Below are 18,928 nucleotides of genomic sequence, written 5' to 3'. Positions count from 1 at the left end.
GGGTGGCAAAGCGGGCCGGCCCGCCCAACCCGCCCCGCCCCGCCTAGGCCCGCCCCGCCAACTAAAATGGGTTCAAAATGCTAGCTCGCCCCGCTTTATGGCGGATTGGCAGGTTGGCGGGTTAGCCCGCTTCACTCTTTTTTTTTTTTGAAAAAAAAATTCATTAAAATTTACTAAAAAATAATAATTAAAAAATTAAATACAAATAAAAAATAGTCAAATTATAATATAATTTTTTTACTATTTTTTTTAATTTTTAACTTCAATAAAATTATTCAAAATAATAATTGTCAATAGAATTATCTTTATTTTAAAAAATAAGTCACATAATTTGAGTATATATACGAAATCGTAAAATAAAATAAATAAAGTTAATAACTAAAAGAAGAATAAAAACAAAAAATGAAAAAAAAGTGTTTAAAAAATTCTATAATTATTAATTTTATAATAGTAATCACTCTTTTATTTAATAAAAAAAAGAAAAAAAAATCTTCGACCCGGCGGACCGGCCCGCCCCGCCCCGCCAAAATCCGCCAATTTGGCGGTGCGGGTTTGGCGGGTTTTTTTAATTTGGCGGGCTCCAAATCCTAGCCCGATCCGCCTTTTTTAGCGGGTTTAGCGGATCGCCCCGACGGGCTCGACCCGTTTTGCCACCCCTACTACCTGCAACCCCCGAATATAGTTCCTTTACTATGTCAATTAGATACCTTGGCATCACGGTTACCTGTGTCAATTAGGCCTCATTATAATAACATTTCAATGTGTATCACAGTAAGGAACAGTGCTATCAGTTAGGCGAACATTGCCGCATTAGCAATCTCAGGCTATTAGTTAGGCGGACACTTTCGCATTAGCAAATTGGCACAAGGCCCATTCAACATACATTATGCTATTAGTTAGGCAGACATTCCCGCATTAGCACTTTGGCGCAAAGGCCCATTCAAACAAACAATTCTCATGAATCATTATCCATTCACGGTTTCATTTTCTTTCTTTTATCATGCCTCCACATCACCTTATAAATACGCATACCTCAGCATCACCATATTACTAAGCATACCTCCGCATCACCATGTTACTAAGCATACCTCCACATCACCTTTTAACTTGAAACCTTCCTAGGGGCAACTTACATCCTTATTCATTTCCTAGGCTTGTTTAGTCTAAAACCTTCTTGGCGACCAATTTTCTATTTAACAGGTAATGTAACAAACGGACTCAGATTCGGGAAAACTTTATGTCCACATGTTTGTATTGAACTCAAGTTTCTAAAGGTTTAGAAATCATATTTTTTTGGACATTTTGACACTAGATATTAAAGAAAACCCAAGACTGCTGTCCTTAGATTTTTGGGGCAGCACCTTGCTATTTTGCTATGTAGTTCTTATGTTGTGAATACTTATGCATGACCTATTTCTCTTAGTAAGGTAACTCTAGAGGTCCTAATCTTTATTTTGAGTTAAATTTTGCTAAATTTTTATTAGAATTGAATTTTATACAAGTTTTAGATTTCTACTACTGCATTTACAAAGATTCAGAAAAGAACAGACAATAGCAGTGTTTATATAAATTCCACAATAATTTTAATTTTAATCCGTTGCTTCTAAATTTTGGTGAGATTACAATCAAAACTCCTAAGTTTTAGAATCCACAAGTTTCAGGTTCATATCACTTCATTTGATTAATTAATTAGTAATTGGAAGTGGTGCCCTGTTTTCATAAATCAGTTCAGAGTTTCCAGCAAACAACCCATCTTCTAAGTGATTTATTTAAGTCTACAAAATATATATGGACATGAAAATTGTATTCACTTAAAATAGATTGATAGATATTTAAAACCCTTTTGGAAGCAACTCAAAATTCTGTTGAAATAAAAAGTTATAGCGTCTGGAAGTTGATACTGCAGAACCAGAAAACCAGAAAATTCTGCAGCAACCTCTAAATTTCAAAAATTTATATCTTCCAAACCAGTAGGCCAAATTCCCTGAAATTTTTATGGGATAATATTGACTTATAGGAATTTGTTAGAAAATGGGTTGGTTCGAAAATCATGTCCATATTATTCTTAGTTTTCGCTTTAAGTTGCTGTCCAAACAGTTTAAAAATTTCTGCAGCAAGATTTCTCAATTTCACTAACCAAATTTAGTCCTCTTGGTTTCCAACTTATACTAAACCACCATTCCTCTTATTCATCACTATATCTACTTAAATTATATCATAACCCTATCCGAAAACTTTAGTTCCATGTACCTATCAGAAATCACCATGATTTATATCGTACAAGCACACTTTAAAGCATTAGAATTCTGCACTTCTTCTAACAATAATAAACCAACCAATCAACAGAATTTCAGCAACAACAATCTTATCAATTCATCACCTTCGATCAGAAATTGCGTTTATCGATTAACGATTACCCATAATTCTAACCCTTACCTCTTTTGAGGTTGGAAATTCTATTTTTACTTCTTTATGGAATCAGAACCCTAACCGTACGGAATTGGAGCTTTGGCCTCTCTTCCAAGAACGAATGGTCGATCTCAACTCGAACTAGGGAAGAGTTCTTGCTTACGGTCACTACTATTCTAACAAGAATTGGAATTAGAATGGCAGAGGTGGAATAAAAGAGAAGAACAGAATTTGAATCTGAAGAAGAGGAAGAAGGAGAGTTGCTGGTTCTTACCCAGCAAAGAAGCTTTGAAGATTCCGAATGATGAGAGGTGGGGCGCCTTCCTTCTTGCTGCGGATGACTTCTTCCTTCCTTTTCAGTTTTGTTTTACTTCCAGTTTCGTTTTGCTTCCCTTCTCTGTTCTTCTCCTTCGTTTGTGCGTGTTTTGGTTCAAAGAAAATGAGAAGTACTAAATTTATTAAGTGGAAGAAAAGGAAGTGGGTGAGGCGGTGCATAAGGCTTCGTGGCTTCTCCTCACCTCAACACAGCATCAATGCATGCTTGAAGAGGTGTAACCATGGTCCCAAATGGTGCTGAGAGGAGAAGTGATCAGGGTTAGATTTGAGTAGGGAAAGTTTGGTTCGGTTGAACCGGGAGAAGGAAAAGAAAACCGTACTTTTGAAAAAGAGGAAGGAAAAGCCGAGTTAATTGTTGGTAACGTTGTTAGGCTAATTTCTCAACTAATTCATTATCTACGCTTTCTTTTTTCATATATCTAATCCTATGCGCACCAGCGAACACTGTAAAGAATCAGAAATCACAAGCCTCATGGGTTAGGGTGGTTACATTCTACCCCCCTAAAAAAATTTTGTCCTCAAAATTTTGTTACCTCGAGTAGGGGTGTTATCGGTTCGGTTTGGTTCGGTTTTGGACCAAAAACCAACCGAACCGATCTATTCGATTTTCACAGAGTACCAACCAATCGATTTGCTGTCTGTGCAACAACCGAACTGAACTGAACCAAAAGTGGTTTGGTTCGATCGGTTTTTTCGATTTTTAAATCCTAACTAATAGAAAATTAATCTCAGTAAAATGATGTTCAAAACAATCAATAAACTAAAATAACATTACATTACATTCAAATTCAACACAATTTCAAGTCATTCCAACAACTAAACATAAAACAAACACATTTGTCAAGTCTAAAATTTCCATTTCAATGCATTACTAAGCCACTTCTTCGGTTCGATTTCACCGAGCCAACCAAAAACTGAACCGAACCGATCGGTTTAATTCGGAAAAAACCAAAAAAACTGATTTTTTCGGTTTTCTATTCGGTTGTTGTAAATTTTGGCTCGGTTTTGCGGTAAATTTCGGTTCGGTTCGGTAACTTACACCCCTAACCTCGAGTATGGGGATCGGTTTCGGTAGTATTTTCCGCATCCAAAACGAACACCCTTCCTAGCTGTTGCTGTCCAGGGGAACCAAATTCAGGCTTTCATCGTATGCATTCTTTGACTATATGTCCGGGCTTCCCGCAATTATAGCAAACGCCAGATTTCGGTAGGCAGGGTTTGCCCCCTTGATTCTTTCCAAACACGGCGCATATTAGTTTTGGTTAGGTCGATTGGGGTTGTTTACCCGGGTCTGGCTGCCAAGTTACCTTGAAGTTTCTTCCTTGAGGGGCGAAGTTACGATGGAAGTCCCTTGATGAAAGGTTCTTTTGGTTAGTTCGGGCTGCCACCAGCTTTCTTATGCATTCTTCTGCCAGTTGGCTCTTGTTAACTAATTCCACAAAATTCTGGATTTCCATTGGACCCACATGAGCTAACAATTCTTTCGTAAGTCCTCCTTCAAACTTAATGCACTTCCATTTTTCAAATGCAGCTGGTACTCCTTGACAAACGCTCAAGAATCGACATAACTCTTCAAATTTACGAGTATACTCAGTGTCTGTCATATTTCCTTGTCTCAGCTGAAGCAACTCTAACTCCTTAGCAGTACGGAAACACTGAGAAAAATACTTATAAAATTCAGCCGAAAATTCCTCCCAAGTGATGTCAATAGCTTCTCTCCCTAGAAGTTGGAGTACTCTCTGCCACCAATTTTGTGCATCATTCCTCAGCATGTAAGCAGCAAATTCCACTCGCTGTCCTTCAGGGACTTGTTATGCTCGCATTGATCGTCCTATCTCTTTAAACCAGTCGTCAGCTCGCGAGCACTAGTGTTTCCATTGAATTGCGGCGGATTAATTTTTAAGAAAGAGGCTAAGGTCATTGGCCGATTATAATTACGTAGTCCACCTTCGCCTGCGTCACTATTTCCATTTCCATGTCTAGGCTCATGGTTACTTTCAGCTCCGTTGTAGCGATTAAGTCGTTCAGCTACTCGGTTGGCAGCAGCTACTGAATCACGCACAGCAGGAACCATAGCGTTTACGGATTCAAGAATAGCCGCTGCATTAGGGAAAATTCTCTCACTTGTTCCCTCCAATTGTGGGCGTCCTCGCCTATTCGCAGCCATTTGAGTCCTATTAATATACAACAATCAATATTAAGGTGATCAGTCTTAATATATCAAAATCAAGTATTAATATTACTATAATGGATGTTCACAGACCTTCATGCAGAATATATTGAAAAAATATCATAACTGCATGGTGTAAAAAGATTCAGAGTATGCAAGGAAGCATAGACAGTCCATCCCAATGCTCAAAGGACGAACTGCTCTGAAAATAACTTGTAACACCCCAACTTTCGACACGTCATGACCAATGCCGAATGTTCAGGTGCTACTCATCGTAAAGACCTACTTAGCTCTAGACTCAGATTTCATAAGAAAATGTTATTATAAGCCTTTATCGATTTAATCGTGAATAAACTATTATTCGTGGATTAGTGTTTAGTTGCTCGCAATGTTAGTTTCTTTAAAAGTTATGATGTAGGAAAACACAACGCAATAGAAAATAACATATATAAACATATATACAAATATACACTTGAGTTAAGTTTAAGGATACGTGCCATCTATAAAAAGCCGAGTATCACACCAAGTTATATGTACAGATACAAAAGAAGAAGTCAGTCCCAACCCTCACACGGGTTTCCTAAACTGGAACCGAACGACTAAGATGTCCTACACCTCTAAAAGTACTACAAAAGCGAGGGGAAAATAATATTATTGATCATCAAAAGGAGTAAAAAGTCAACTAGGTCAAGCTCCGGAATGGCCTCCAGCTAGAGTGAATATGTATGACATGCCGGGGTCGAAATGTGGATGATGAACCGAAACCCGAAACTCAACGGACTCCTCTACCAAACCTATCTGTGAAGGGGGAGAAAGAAAGAGAAGAAGGGTGAGAACCTAGAGTTCTCAACAAGGTAAAAGGAGAACCTAGAGTCTTTGTCTCTAAGTTGTCGTGAAGCAGAAAAAAAGAACAAGCACAGAGACTCAAGGCACAAATATACATATAACAAGTATATAGCATAGACAAACAGGAAAATAGCAGTGAATAATTCACAAGAAATACCTATGCACAAAAAAGATGATGCATGCATGTTCCTAGAGCAGGCCATGAGCTCATGCGTCGGTTGTCTATCCGCAACCCGACGTTACTCAGAATGAACACCGAATATGGTCCCTTTACTATGTCAATTAGACACCTTGGTATCACGGTTAACTGTGTCAATTAGGTCTCATTATAATAACATTTCAATGTGCATCACAGTAAGGAACGGTGCTATCAGTTAGGCGAACATTCCCGCATTAGCAATCTCAGGCTATCAATTAGGCGGGCACTTTCGCATTAGCAAGTTGGCACAAGGCCCATTCAATATAAAATTATGCTATCAGTTAGGCGGACATTCCCGCATTAGCACTTTGGCGCAAAGGCCCATTCAAACAAACAATTCTCATGAATCATTATCCATTCATGGTCGTTTCATTTTCTTTCTTTTCATCATGCCTCCACATCACCTTATAAATATGCATACCTCCGCATAACCATATTACTAAGCATACCTCCGTATCACCATGTTACTAAGCATACCTCCGCATCACCATGTTACTAAGCATACCTCTGCATCACCTTTTAATTTGAAACCTTCCTAGAGGCAACTTACATCCTTATTCATTTCCTAGGCTTGTTTAGTCTAAAACCTTCTTGGCGACCAATTTTCTATTTAACAGGTAATGTAACAAACGGACTTGGATTCGAGCAAACTTTATGTCCACATGTTCGTATTGAACTCAAGTTTCTAAAAGTTTAGAAATCATATTTTTCTGGACATTTTGACACTAAATATTAAAGAAAACCCAAGATTGTTGTCCTTAGATTTTTGGGGCAGCACCTTGCTGTTTGCTATGTAGTTCTTATGTTGTGAATACTTATTCACGACCTATTTCTCTTGGTAAGATAATTCTAGAGGTCCTAATCTTTATTTTGAGTTAAGTTTTGCTGAATTTGGATTAGAATTGAATTTTATACAAGTTTTAGAATTCTGCTACTGCATTTACAAAGATTCAGAAAAGAACAGACAGCAGCAGTATTTTTATTGGTGAGATTACAATCAACACCCCTAAGTTTCAGAATCCACAAATTTCAGGTTCATATCACTTCATTTTATTAATTAATTAGCTATTGGAAGTAGTGCCCTGTTTTCATAAATCAGTTCAGAGTTTTTAGTAAACAACCCATCTTCCAAGTGACTTATTTAAGTCTACAAAATAGATATGGACATGAAACTTGTACTCAATTAAAATAGACTGATAAATCTTTAAAAATATTTTGGAAGCAACTCAAAATTCCGTTGAAATAAAAAGTTATAGCATCTGGAAGTTGGTACTGCAGAACCAGAAAACAAGAAAATTCTGCAGCAACTTCTAAACTTAAAAAATTCATATCTTCCAAACCACTAGGCCAAATTCCCTGAAAATTTTTATAGGGTAATCTTGACTTATAGGAATTTGTTAAAAAAATGGGTTGGTTCGAAAATCATGTCCATATTATTCTCAGTTTTCGCTTTAAGTTGCTGTCCAAACTGTTTAAAAATTTCTGCAACAAGACTTCTCAATTTTTTTCGCTAACTAAATTTAGTCCTCTTGGTTTCCAACTTATACTAATCCACCATTCCTCTTATTCATCACCATATCTACTTAAATGATATCATAACCCTACCCGAAAACCTCAGTTTCATGTACCTATCAAAAATCACCATGATTTATATCGTACAAGCACACTTTAAAGCATTAGAAATCTACACTTCTTCTAACAATAATAAACCAACCAATTAACAGAATTTCAGCAACAACAATCTTATCAACTTATCACCTTAGATCAGAAATTGTGTCTATCGATTAACGATTACCCATAATTCTAACCCTTACCTCTTTTGATGTTGGAAATTCTATTTTTACTTCTTTATGGAATCAGAACCCTAACTGTACGGAATTGGAGCTTTGGCCTCTCTTCCAAGAACGAATGGCCGATCTCAACTCGAACTAGGGAAGATTTCTTGCTTACGGTCACTACTATTCTAGCAAGAATTGGAATTAGAATGGCAGAGGTGGAATAAAAGAGAAGAACAGAATTTGAATCTGAAGAAGAGGAAGAAGGAGAGTTGCTGGTTCTTACCCAGCAAAGAAGCTTCGAAGATTCCGGATGATGAGAGGTGGGGCGCCTTCCTTCTTGCTGTGGATGGCTTCTTCCTTCCTTTTCAGTTTTGTTTTGCTTCCCTTCTCTGTTCTTCTCCTTCGTTTGTGCGTGTTTTGGTTCAAAGAAAATGAGAAGTACTAAATTTATTAAGTGGAAGAAAAGGAAGTGGGTGAGGCGGTGCATAAGGTTTCGTGGCTTCTCCTCACCTCAACACAGCATCAATGCATGCTTGAAGAGGTGTAACCATGGTCCCAAACGGTGCTGAGAGGAGAAGTAATCAGGGTTAGATTTGAGTAGGGAAAATTTGGTTCGGTTGAATCGGGAGAAGAAAAAGAAAAATGTACTTTTGGAAAGAGGAAGGAAAAACCGAGTTAATGGTTGGTAACGCTTTTAAGCTAATTTCTCAACTAATTCATTATCTACGCTTTATTTTTTCATATATCTAATCTTATGTGCGCCAGCAAATGCTGTAAAGAATCAGAAATCACAGGCCTTATGGGGTAGGGTGGTTACATCAAAATATTTATGATAAATTACAAAACAAAAAAAATAAAGCAAAGTAAAACTTGGAAATAAAATGTTTGAAAAAAAGATAAATAAGAAAAAAAAATAAAATAAATAAGAACTACATCTGAAATAATAAGTAAATTCAAGTTTAAAATAAATAAACAAAATAAATTAAAATAAATAAAAAATGATAAAATAAAATAAAAGAAAAAGTTAAAATAATGAAAATAAAATGAACAAAAAAAATTAACGCCTAAAATATCTATGGAGTGCAAGTGCATGCGAGTGTCTGGAGTCAATTTTCTTTTATTCATTTTATCTTCATTATTTTAACTTTCTCTTTTATTTCATTTTATCCTTTTTATTTGTTTATTTTAATTTATTTTGTTCATTTATTTTAAATTTTAATTTACTTTTTTTACATCATTGTTATAGAACTCGATCCAAGTTGAGAAGTAGAGAAGGTTTAATTTGTGAATTATCTCTTCTGGCAATGCCATCAAGGATAAACCCAAATTAAACTAAATACACATCCTACTAAAAACATCTAGAAACTTACAACCAAAACATAACAGACTTTTAAACAAACAAATAATGAATAACATTATATGAGAAAACACGAATAAATCTCTTCATATCTATTGTTGAGTACTTCAAATGTTGTGTTTGTCTTGTTTTGATTTTTTTCCAAATGATTTCACCATGCTAACCACTCATATCATTCTAATTTTACCGACTCACTTCATTCATCCCACTTTTATTGCCATATACTTATATTTATGTGATCCACTTCACCCAATAGTCACAGCTACACTCTCCCGTTCCTTTCTTGCCTTAAAATCCCATATTCCTATTCTTTACCTCTAATATTTTGTACTAAATATTTTATTTCATGAGTTTTATTTCTTAAAGTTTCATTGCTTCCACGACGTACTTTTCTTCTCATTTAGCCACTTTAATATACTCTTCTTGTCAATAAATATCACAATGTCCTCTTCTTTGGTCTGTAATTCTTCTAGTAAAAATTGAAACACTAATTTTGTACTTGTAATAATAGCTTCACCATCAAATTTTTCAATAACATTCTCTCTCCATAAAACACTTTATCATACTATAAAAATTTTCAAGGTGACCACCAACAATAAAATTATTACATGTAGGAACATATATTTCACATACCCACAAGTCCACATCCCATTAACTTCCTACATCCTTTCTAACCTTTACACTCCATTAACTTCCTACATCCTTTCTAACCTTTACACTCCATTAATTTAGAAGCGCATTAACATGCTGCCAACTGCTATTAGTATTAGACACTTTATTTTTAAAAAAATTTTCAAAAATTTTTATATTTCTACTGTGTCAGATAATCCAAATAATAGCAAAGAATAATCTATATCACTTATTTTTACATAACCCTTTAACATCTTGTTGCATTCAATTCTCAAACCAAATTTTAATATTATTGGCACCCATCTATTATACACATCTTCTGTTCTTTTTTTTTCTTGTAACATCATTGAATTTAAACACAGCAATTTTGCCTATTTTTTGTTATTTAGAATGTCACATTTTGATTAATCATATGATTTTTTCCATTGACATTTTAGATACAAGAAATTGCTATCTTACAAAGGATTTCTTTTTCAGCTCTTCATATATACGTAGTCTTCCAAGAAGCATGTGTGATAATAGACAATACATGTCCTCTATGAGACCACGTTTCTTGAGATAGAGATTAATTCTTTATATTTTTATGTGTTTGATTTTAGAAAAAAACAGGTTAAAAACAATCCTTTTTTATTGAGATTGTCTATAATTCCTTTGAAAGAAGAGATTTTAGTAATTTTATATATTAATAATTTTTAATAATTGAAATATACAAAATAGATCATTTTTTGTGGTTTATAATTGAAATGATTGATTGTATTCTTACTCCAATATAAAATAAGATTATCAAACTCTTAAGAGTTTACATAAATTTGTGGAACTTTGGTAAATTTAAATAGTAAAACTCAACTCAGACTCACTGAAAACATTATGCCAATGCAGATGTTTTGGATTTTGAAGTTGAGGATGTTATTGTAAAATAACAAAAATAGATAGACTTATTTGCATCTTTTATAATATGATCCCTGAAGTGCACATTTAAAGGAATGGAAAGCAATCAAAGAACATAAGCAGCTTTTGAAAAATCTTTATATATCTTCATCCTTAACGACTCAGTTGTTGGCTTATTTATGAGACAACACAATATCCTATTATTCGGTTTTTTCAGCTTGGGTTGTCTTTCTAGAATATATTTTTGTAGCACCTATATCATGTCTAATTGTGTTTGAAAAAATTATGAAAGTTCAATTCCGCTTTATCAAATTTGCATTGAAAAAGAAGTTTCCTTGCATGATATTATTTAGAAATTTTGGTCATTTAGAATGAAGGATTACCATGTGTTCATAACATGCAGCGGAAGAAAAGAAAGTAATCCTTAAAAATCTATTTTGTACTTAAACTTTATTTCAATAATATACAATATATAGATCAGATCTAAATACCTGTGTACGCTAGTAAAAATCACTTTCTCCTTCGATGGTACGAAAGCGCTATACGTATCCACACTAAGACCAACCTTTGCTATCAACTCCTTGACCAATGGATATCTGATCTAAATTGAGAAACCTCTTGCAACTCTTTGCACGCCATAAAATTCTTCTCCAAGAATTAGGCTCACATACGTTTATGTTTGTAGAGGTAAAAGAATAAAACTCTTGTTATTCTCTCATATTATTCCTTTACTCTTGGCATACATATATATAGTATGAGATTTGTTACTGATTTTAAATTTGATTCTCAATTCAAATTTAAATCATATCTTGAAATTCTAAATCTAAATTCTTCAAATTTATGAATCATATCATAACTCAATTTAAAACAGAATTAGTTAGGATCTCATCCAAATTTAGAAATAGAATAACTAATTATTCTCAAATCTCATTTAATATTCTCAATCATCATACTATTATTATATTCTTGGTGCTAGCAAAGAATATAATAATATTCCATTTGAATTAATATAATTATTTATTTGATCAAATCAAAATAATAATTAAATAATTCTACAGCAAAGATTAGAACACTCGTTAGTATGTGACCCCATAGGTTCAATACTAAGCGAGTAGTAAATTAGTCATACTAAATTTACTAATCAAAGTTGGCGTCTAGCAACACTCTTTAACGACCCGATAGTATGAAGTAATATATTTTTACTAAGAACCTGAGAAGAACAAAGTATAATTCCTTCCATCTTTTCAACTTTTGGTTAATCCTTAGAGTATGGTTTAATTGTCAAACTCTAACTTGTTACCATTATTATAATGAATTGTGAATGACTTAAGAAACTCATTTCTTCATTCATTCAATTCCCTTGGCCAATGTTTTATTCATTTCAGTCATTATAATCATAGAGCTCAAACTCTTTACCGAGAGTTGATGGATTCCTTATTGACTAATCATTAATTCTACAAGTATTTAAATCATACCCAATATACATTCAACTAGCACCCTAAGGTATTAGGTGTCCGGAATCAAAGTATAATAAATACATTGTTAATTACTATGCCAGTCGCAGGTCAAAGGAAACTCTATTACTATGTTCATCTTGAGAATATCCTATTGACAAATATACGGTAATTATAACCATTAGGAATTCTCAAAGTGAGCCAGTTCAATGGTCATATCTCTATATGTACCATCTATATATATAATTTAATAAATGAGATCTATTAATCTTCATCCAATGAAGACCATTATATATATATTGGTCTTTCCGGATTATTAATTTCCATTTTAATAATCCTATGGCCAAGAACAATTTAGATTAAATTATAAAAGATTTATCTCTCAATATTATGATCACTATCACAATGATAAATCTCTAAATTTAATCAAGGACCTTATTATATTAACATTTTAACATAATAACAATAACAAATTATTTGACACTTGATTGATTGGATTGTGGTCATACTACTTATTCCCAACATAGAATTTGCTACTCTTTTATGCTTTTTACTTTTTTGTTATTTGAGTAACCTTGAAGTCAGTCATTTGAAAACACTTGAGAGCAATTTCTGAAAGTCGCTTACAATTGTGTTTCTTTAACTGCAAAGGAGAGACCAACCATATGTAAAGTGTATCATCTTCTAAGAGCAATTAGGAGCGGGTACAATCTCATTACAGAGGACGAGATATTAATACATGTAGATATCAGCACTCCTAATAATTAGGAGCTTATGCTTCCGCACTTGTCCCTCGTGTATAACTAAATTCAAATAAGAGCTTCTCCCTGAAAGAAGAGCTTCTCCCTCTCCCTCCTCCTCTCCCTTTTGAACTACTTGCCTCATTCTCATTCTCATCCCCAAGAACTCTATTCAAATTGGAATCCAAATCCGCAGATAGAACAAATGCAGATACAGCAAGAGCAATATCTGCAACAGAAGAAGAATCCAGAGAGAACTTTTTGTTTTTGAAGGTTGGGCTGAGAGAATGAGAGGACGAGAAAATGAGAGGGGACGATACACTAGGGGGGTAGTTCTATGATCGTGCATTCGCATCCAAAGGATCCGAGGATCTGGAATCGAGAAGAATATCAGCGATTGGAAAACGAGTCTTTCTCTGTGTTTGTGAATAATTTACCAGAGGATATCTCGAGGAGGGAACTGTACCAATTATTTGGTTGGACGGGAAGAATCAACGACATTTACCTTTGCCAAAAACGGAAATTGAATATGATCTATCTGTTTGCCTTTGTCCGATACACGACAAAAGGGGGTGCTCTGAAAGTTATCGCAGAGATGAATCACTGGAGGTTACGTGGTAAAGTGCTCTCGGTGGGAGAAGCAAATTTTAGGAGACAACCGCAGGTGAAGGAACGACTGGTGCATGTGGACCCGAGACAGCAAAACAAGGGAGGATCAGAGGAAAGACATCATGGAAAAGAAGTGATTGCCACCTTAGCCGTGGAGGAAACCACGGGGAGTGGTCCAACGGCAATCCAACAGGTGAGTCGGTGTACAAAAAGGATTAACATCCCCATAGTAGACGATAATCTGGAGTGGCTGGGAAGGAGTTTAGTAGGAAAAACCTTTACGCATATGGACATGCAGTCTTTGAAGAGCACAGTGTGCAAAAATCTGCCTCAGATAGTGGACGTTAGAGAGATTGGGGCATCAAAAGTCCTATTGATTTTTCATACGGTGAGGTAGGCGGACGAGTCTTTTACCTACAAGTTGGATACTTTGCTGCAATTTTTTCATAGGATTTGGAGGTGGGAAGAGGCGGAACGATGCGAGTCAAGAAGAGTGTGGTTAGAGTACTATGGTGTGCCTTTACACGCATGGTCATCGGAGACGTTTAGGGCGATCGGTGGACAGTGGGGGGAGGTACTTCGGTGTGCTGTACCGACAGAAGCAGGTGTATCCTTCAGGACGGGGAGGGTTCAAGTTGATACATGTGTGTTTGAAGTCATTAAGGAATGGGTTCATATCACTGTCGGGAATGCTGGGTTTGAAGTTTTTGTGAAGGAAACGGGTGTGGAGGCTTGTGGAGAAGAGAGCTCGGTGGGGAGCCAAACAATCTGTGCTGCGATCGGAATTGCTGGATCGGGTGGCAATAGCCGAATGGAGGTGGCGCTGTAGTGCGATTCGGCGGCCGCCCTGATTGGCAGTGAGGCAAAGGTGGCGGATGATGGGAAGGACAGAATAGTAATTCAGAAGGTGTTATTGAATGATGTTAACATTGATTTTTCAAAATTCAAAGGGGATAGGAAGGTAACAAATTCAGTTAGTTGTACCCAAGATCATGGAGTGGCAGAATTTCAGGGATTTAATGCGAGTGCAGAGACGGACTCTGAGCAAACGGTTATACAGGACTATAGGACCAAGGATCTCTATAATGTGGGCCATCCCTTATACTACCCTACTGTGTTATGTAACAATGAGGGGTGTGACTTGGGCTTGAGACCAAGTGGCCCAACACCCAAACAAAAAGAGAGCAGGCCGTTGAATCATGAAAGCTGGCCTCGGGGGAGTGTGATGCATGCTGGGCCTAAACTGGGCCTGAGGATGGCTGAACGGGTCTCTGGTATCCACTCCTTTGGGGACGTGGGGCGGTCAGGAGGCAAGCGGGTCTTCCTTGCCAAGCATGCTGAGGTGAAGGGCACGGCTACGCGTGACGGGACCATTGAAGGAGACGCGGCCAAAATAGGGAGGGGAAGGCCAAACGACCGGCGACTGGTGGAGGCTGGCCCCCGAGATGAAGTGGATGGTTTGAAGGGTTCTAAAAGGAAGACGGGTGGGGTTGTTGTTGAGGTGAGCACGAGTGGCGGGGTCGATATGCTGCAGGTGCCGCTGGCTTGGGAAGGGGAGGAAGAGGCCGGTCTGGCTTGTGAAGCTGGCACAGGAAGCCTGGAACAGGGAAGAGAGAACGGGAGACCTATGGGAGCACACATAGCCGCGGATGCAGACATCCAAGACATGGCTGACAACGGGAAAACTTTGGGATCAGGGGCTAAATCAGAAACAGAGATATGGCGCCAGTCCGGAGGAGATGAGGCCAAGCTATCGAATGAGGAACAGATGAAGGAGAATGAAGAAACTTGGGCACTGGCAGTGGAGTCGGGCACTGTTTTGTGCAATCAAGAAGAGGATATTATGAGTATGTTGCAAGCCCAGAATGAAGAGATAGCGGTTAAGAGAAAGCTGGCGAAACAAAAAGAGAAGGCGAGAAGGTGCCGTCCCAAGAATAAAAATAAGGTGAGCAAAAATTTGGCTAAATGATTGTGAGTTGTTGGAATATTAGGGGGTTGAGGGGTGACGAAAAATTGAGCATGGTGAAGTTTTTGAAGAAAAATTATAATTTAAGTATGCTATGGTTGCTTGAAACGAAGAGGGAGGTAATTACTAAATATGATGTTGTAAGAATCTGGGGAAATGGTACTGTTGGTTGGGAGTTTGTGGAGTCTGTAGGGGCGGCTGGGGGTTTGCTGTTAATTTGGGATGACATGTTTTTTCAAAAACGTAATTGTTATAAAGGGGAGAGGTAGTTGTGCATTGAAGGAGTGTTAGCAAAGACGAACTTTAATTGTGCGTTTTGCTTGGTGTATGGGGCGCATGGAAGGGAGGAGAAGCGGGTAGTGTGGGAAGAGCTGAGCTCTATTGTGGGTCTGTGCCAGGTTCCTTTCTGCTTGTTGGGGGACTTTAATGAGATTTTGCAATTGGAGGATCGCAAAGGGATGGCTAGTTTGCCGGTAGTAGCGGAAGAGTTTAAGGATTGGGTACATGACATGTAGCTAATAGATCTCTCGCTTTCGGATAGAAAATTCACCTGGTTCAGAGGTCGATCATGTAGTCGGATTGATAGGGTTCTGATCAACGTTGAATGGGCTAAGGAGTTTCCTAATATTCGACTAAAGGGTGGCCCGAGAGGATTGTCAGATCACTGCCCATTGATTGTGGAAGATGCAAGGGTTAGAGGGGGCCTCGTCCTTTCAGAAGTCTGGATTCCTGGTTTACACATGAGGGTTTTCTAAGGATGGTAAAAACCGAATGAAGAAGCTTGGGCGATGTTCCGTTCATAAGTAAACTGAAGGCGTTGACTACACCGTTGAGGAGATGGCACAAGGATAACTTTAGTGACATTGATAAGAGACTGATGAGGTTTGAGGATGAAATCAAGAAGATTGATACTCTAGTTAGTGATGGGATCTATGATGGTACGACGGAGGCTAGAAGGAAGGCGTTGGTGAGTTTTTGTGAAAAGTGGTACACGAGGAAGGAAATCCAATGGAAGCAGATGTCTCGGTCCAAACATGCTACAAACATGGATAAGAATACCAGGTATTTTCATAACATTGCCTCAGCTAGAAGACGGAATAACATAATTGATGCACTGATGATTCAAGGACGGCTAGTGCGGAATCAGGCAAGAATAAAAGTTACAATTAGGGGGTTCTACAAGGATCTGTATAGGCAGGAATATGCTCCAAGGATTGGTGTTAGGGATGGGTTGGTAAAGCAGATTGATAGAGAGGAGGCTGAGGCTTTGGATGTCTTGCCGACTATGGAAGAGATCAGGAAGGCAGTGTGGGATTGTGACTCTTATAAGGCACCCGGTAGTGATGGGTACAATTTGAACTTTATTAAGCATTGTTGGGAGGATATTGGTCAGGAGTTCACTGCAGTAGTTATGGGTTTTTTCCAAAGTGCCAAGTTACCAACGGATGTAAATGTCACGTGGGTGACGCTAGCCCCAAAATTTGTGGGTGCTAAGGAGATCAGGGACTTTCGGCCAATTAGTATGGTGGGGTGTGTGTATAAGGTGATTTCGAAAGTCTTAGTAAGAAGGATGAGCTCAGTTATGCCGGGCCTGGTAGGAAAGACTCAGACTGCGTTTGTCAAAGGCAGAAAAATTCATGATGGTGCGCTCATAGCCTGTGAGACGGTTCAATGGCTCAAGATGCGACGAAAGAAAGCGGCTATAATCAAGCTGGATTTTCAAAAAGCTTATGATAAAGTCAGATGGAGCTTTGTTGATATTGTCTTACAGAAGATGGGTTTTGGCCAAAGGTGGAAGAATTGGGTAAGGGAGTGTGTCAGCACAGCCACTATGTCAGTCCTCGTTAACGGGGCCCCATCCAAGCTGTTTAATATGGAGAGGGGCCTGAGACAAGGGGATCCTCTTTCGCCACTTCTGTTTGTGCTTGTGGTTGATGTGTTACATAGGATGTTGGAGAAGCTGTCAGAAACGGACGCATTGCTCCGCTACTAGTTGGGGGAGATCATATTGAATTGTCACATCTTCAATTCGCAGATGATACCATCTTGTTCTGTCCTCCGGAGACTAAAACGATTGTGAACTATAAGAGACTGTTGAGGTGCTTTGAGCTTATGTCTGGTTTGAGCATCAACTTTGATAAGTCGAATCTAATCTCGGTGAACTGCGAGCAAGGATGGGTTGATCAGGCATGTCGTCTACTGGGGTGCAAGCAAGATGTCTTACCTGTTAGATACCTTGAGATTTCTCTAGGAGCAAACCCGCGCCTGGTGAAGACTTGGAAACCGATCATAGATAAGGTGGAAGAAAAGCTTAGCTTATGGAAAGCGAAGGTGCTCAACAAAGCAGGTAAGCTGGTCCTCATTAAATCAATGCTGAATAGCCTCCCTATGTACTACCTTAGTCTGTACAAGATGCCGAAGGTAGTTGCTGATAAGCTGATTGCCTTACAGAGACAATTTTTGTGGTGTAAAAAGGATGGAAATTATGGTATACCTCTAGTTAAGTGGGAGCTGGTTCAGGCACCAAAAAAGGTTGGGGGCTTGGGGTTGGGGATGCAGTGCTTATTAACACAGCGCTCCTGTTTAAATGGTGGTGGCGGTTCTCAAAGGAGGATTGCCCGTTATGGAAGAAGATTGTTTGTTCATGTAACAATTTCAACCCGAATGTGATGCTAGCATATCAGCCTTTACCAGTAAAAGGAGGGCCCTGGAAAGACATATGCCAATTGAATATAAAAGAGTATCGTGTACGACAAAAAATGGTAAGTGGTCTGGCAATGGAGCTAGGGAATGGAAGCAAGACCCTGTTCTGGGAAGATAACTGGGTTCAAGTCGGTCCTTTGAAAGTGAGTTTTCCAAGACTCTTCTCCATTTCAAATCAACAAGGTGCTGTGATACGGGATTGTGGGTTTTGAGATAGGTTTGAATGGATTTGGAATTTCCATTGGAGGAGAGAGCTGTTCCAATGGGAGTTGGAGCTAGTCCATCAACTTCATGACAAGTTAAGGCCAGTTAAGTTATCAACTGGTCGGGAGGATAATGTTGTTTGGAAGTTTGATAAGAAGGGTGTCTTTTCTACTAACTCCTTTATGTAGGTCATCCAATCGAAAACTCTGTCGGACGAGATCACAAGCTATAGTTTCACAAGTTCAACTTGGAGAGGCGTGGTACCTCCGAGAGTGGAGCTGTTTGGCTGGTTTGTGCTAGTTGGTAGAGTTAATACCAAGGAGCGGTTGAGCAGATTCGGTGTTATTCCTCATAGTGATAATGTTTGTGTTCTATGTAATAAAGAAATAGAATCTGTTCAGAATTTATTTCTTCTATGTGAGGTGACATGGCAGGTGTGGTGCACTTGGTTGAGGTATTTTGATATAGATTGGGCTGTTCCTGGTACTATGAAAGGGCTGTTTAAAAGTTGGACTGGCATGCATAATAGAAAACAAGAGTAGAGGACGTGGCTGACTGGATTCTTTGCAGTAATCTAGAACATCTAGTTGAAACGGAACGACAGAATCTTCAAACATAAAGCAGCAGGTGTTGAGGACA

At 37.9% G+C, this 18,928-nt stretch overlaps 1 pseudogene across 1 annotated transcript; it reads right to left on the bottom strand.

Moving 5' to 3' along the window:
- Window positions 1-3,599: 3,599 nt before the first annotated feature.
- On the bottom strand, window positions 3,600-8,127 carry LOC148563505 (uncharacterized; annotated as a pseudogene). The gene is made up of 2 exons (XR_015883631.1): window positions 8,022-8,127; window positions 3,600-4,919 (listed from the first exon to the last, which is right to left on the bottom strand). The product of XR_015883631.1 is annotated as an uncharacterized LOC148563505 (transcript).
- Window positions 8,128-18,928: the final 10,801 nt, after the last annotated feature.

The sequence above is a fragment of the Arachis ipaensis genome, chromosome B5, assembly GCF_059453495.1.
Source record: "Arachis ipaensis isolate K30076 ecotype BB chromosome B5, ASM5945349v1, whole genome shotgun sequence".
Taxonomy (NCBI): Eukaryota; Viridiplantae; Streptophyta; class Magnoliopsida; order Fabales; family Fabaceae; genus Arachis; species Arachis ipaensis.
Note: the sequence above shows the minus strand (reverse complement) of the source record. Positions and strands in the feature narration are given on the sequence as shown.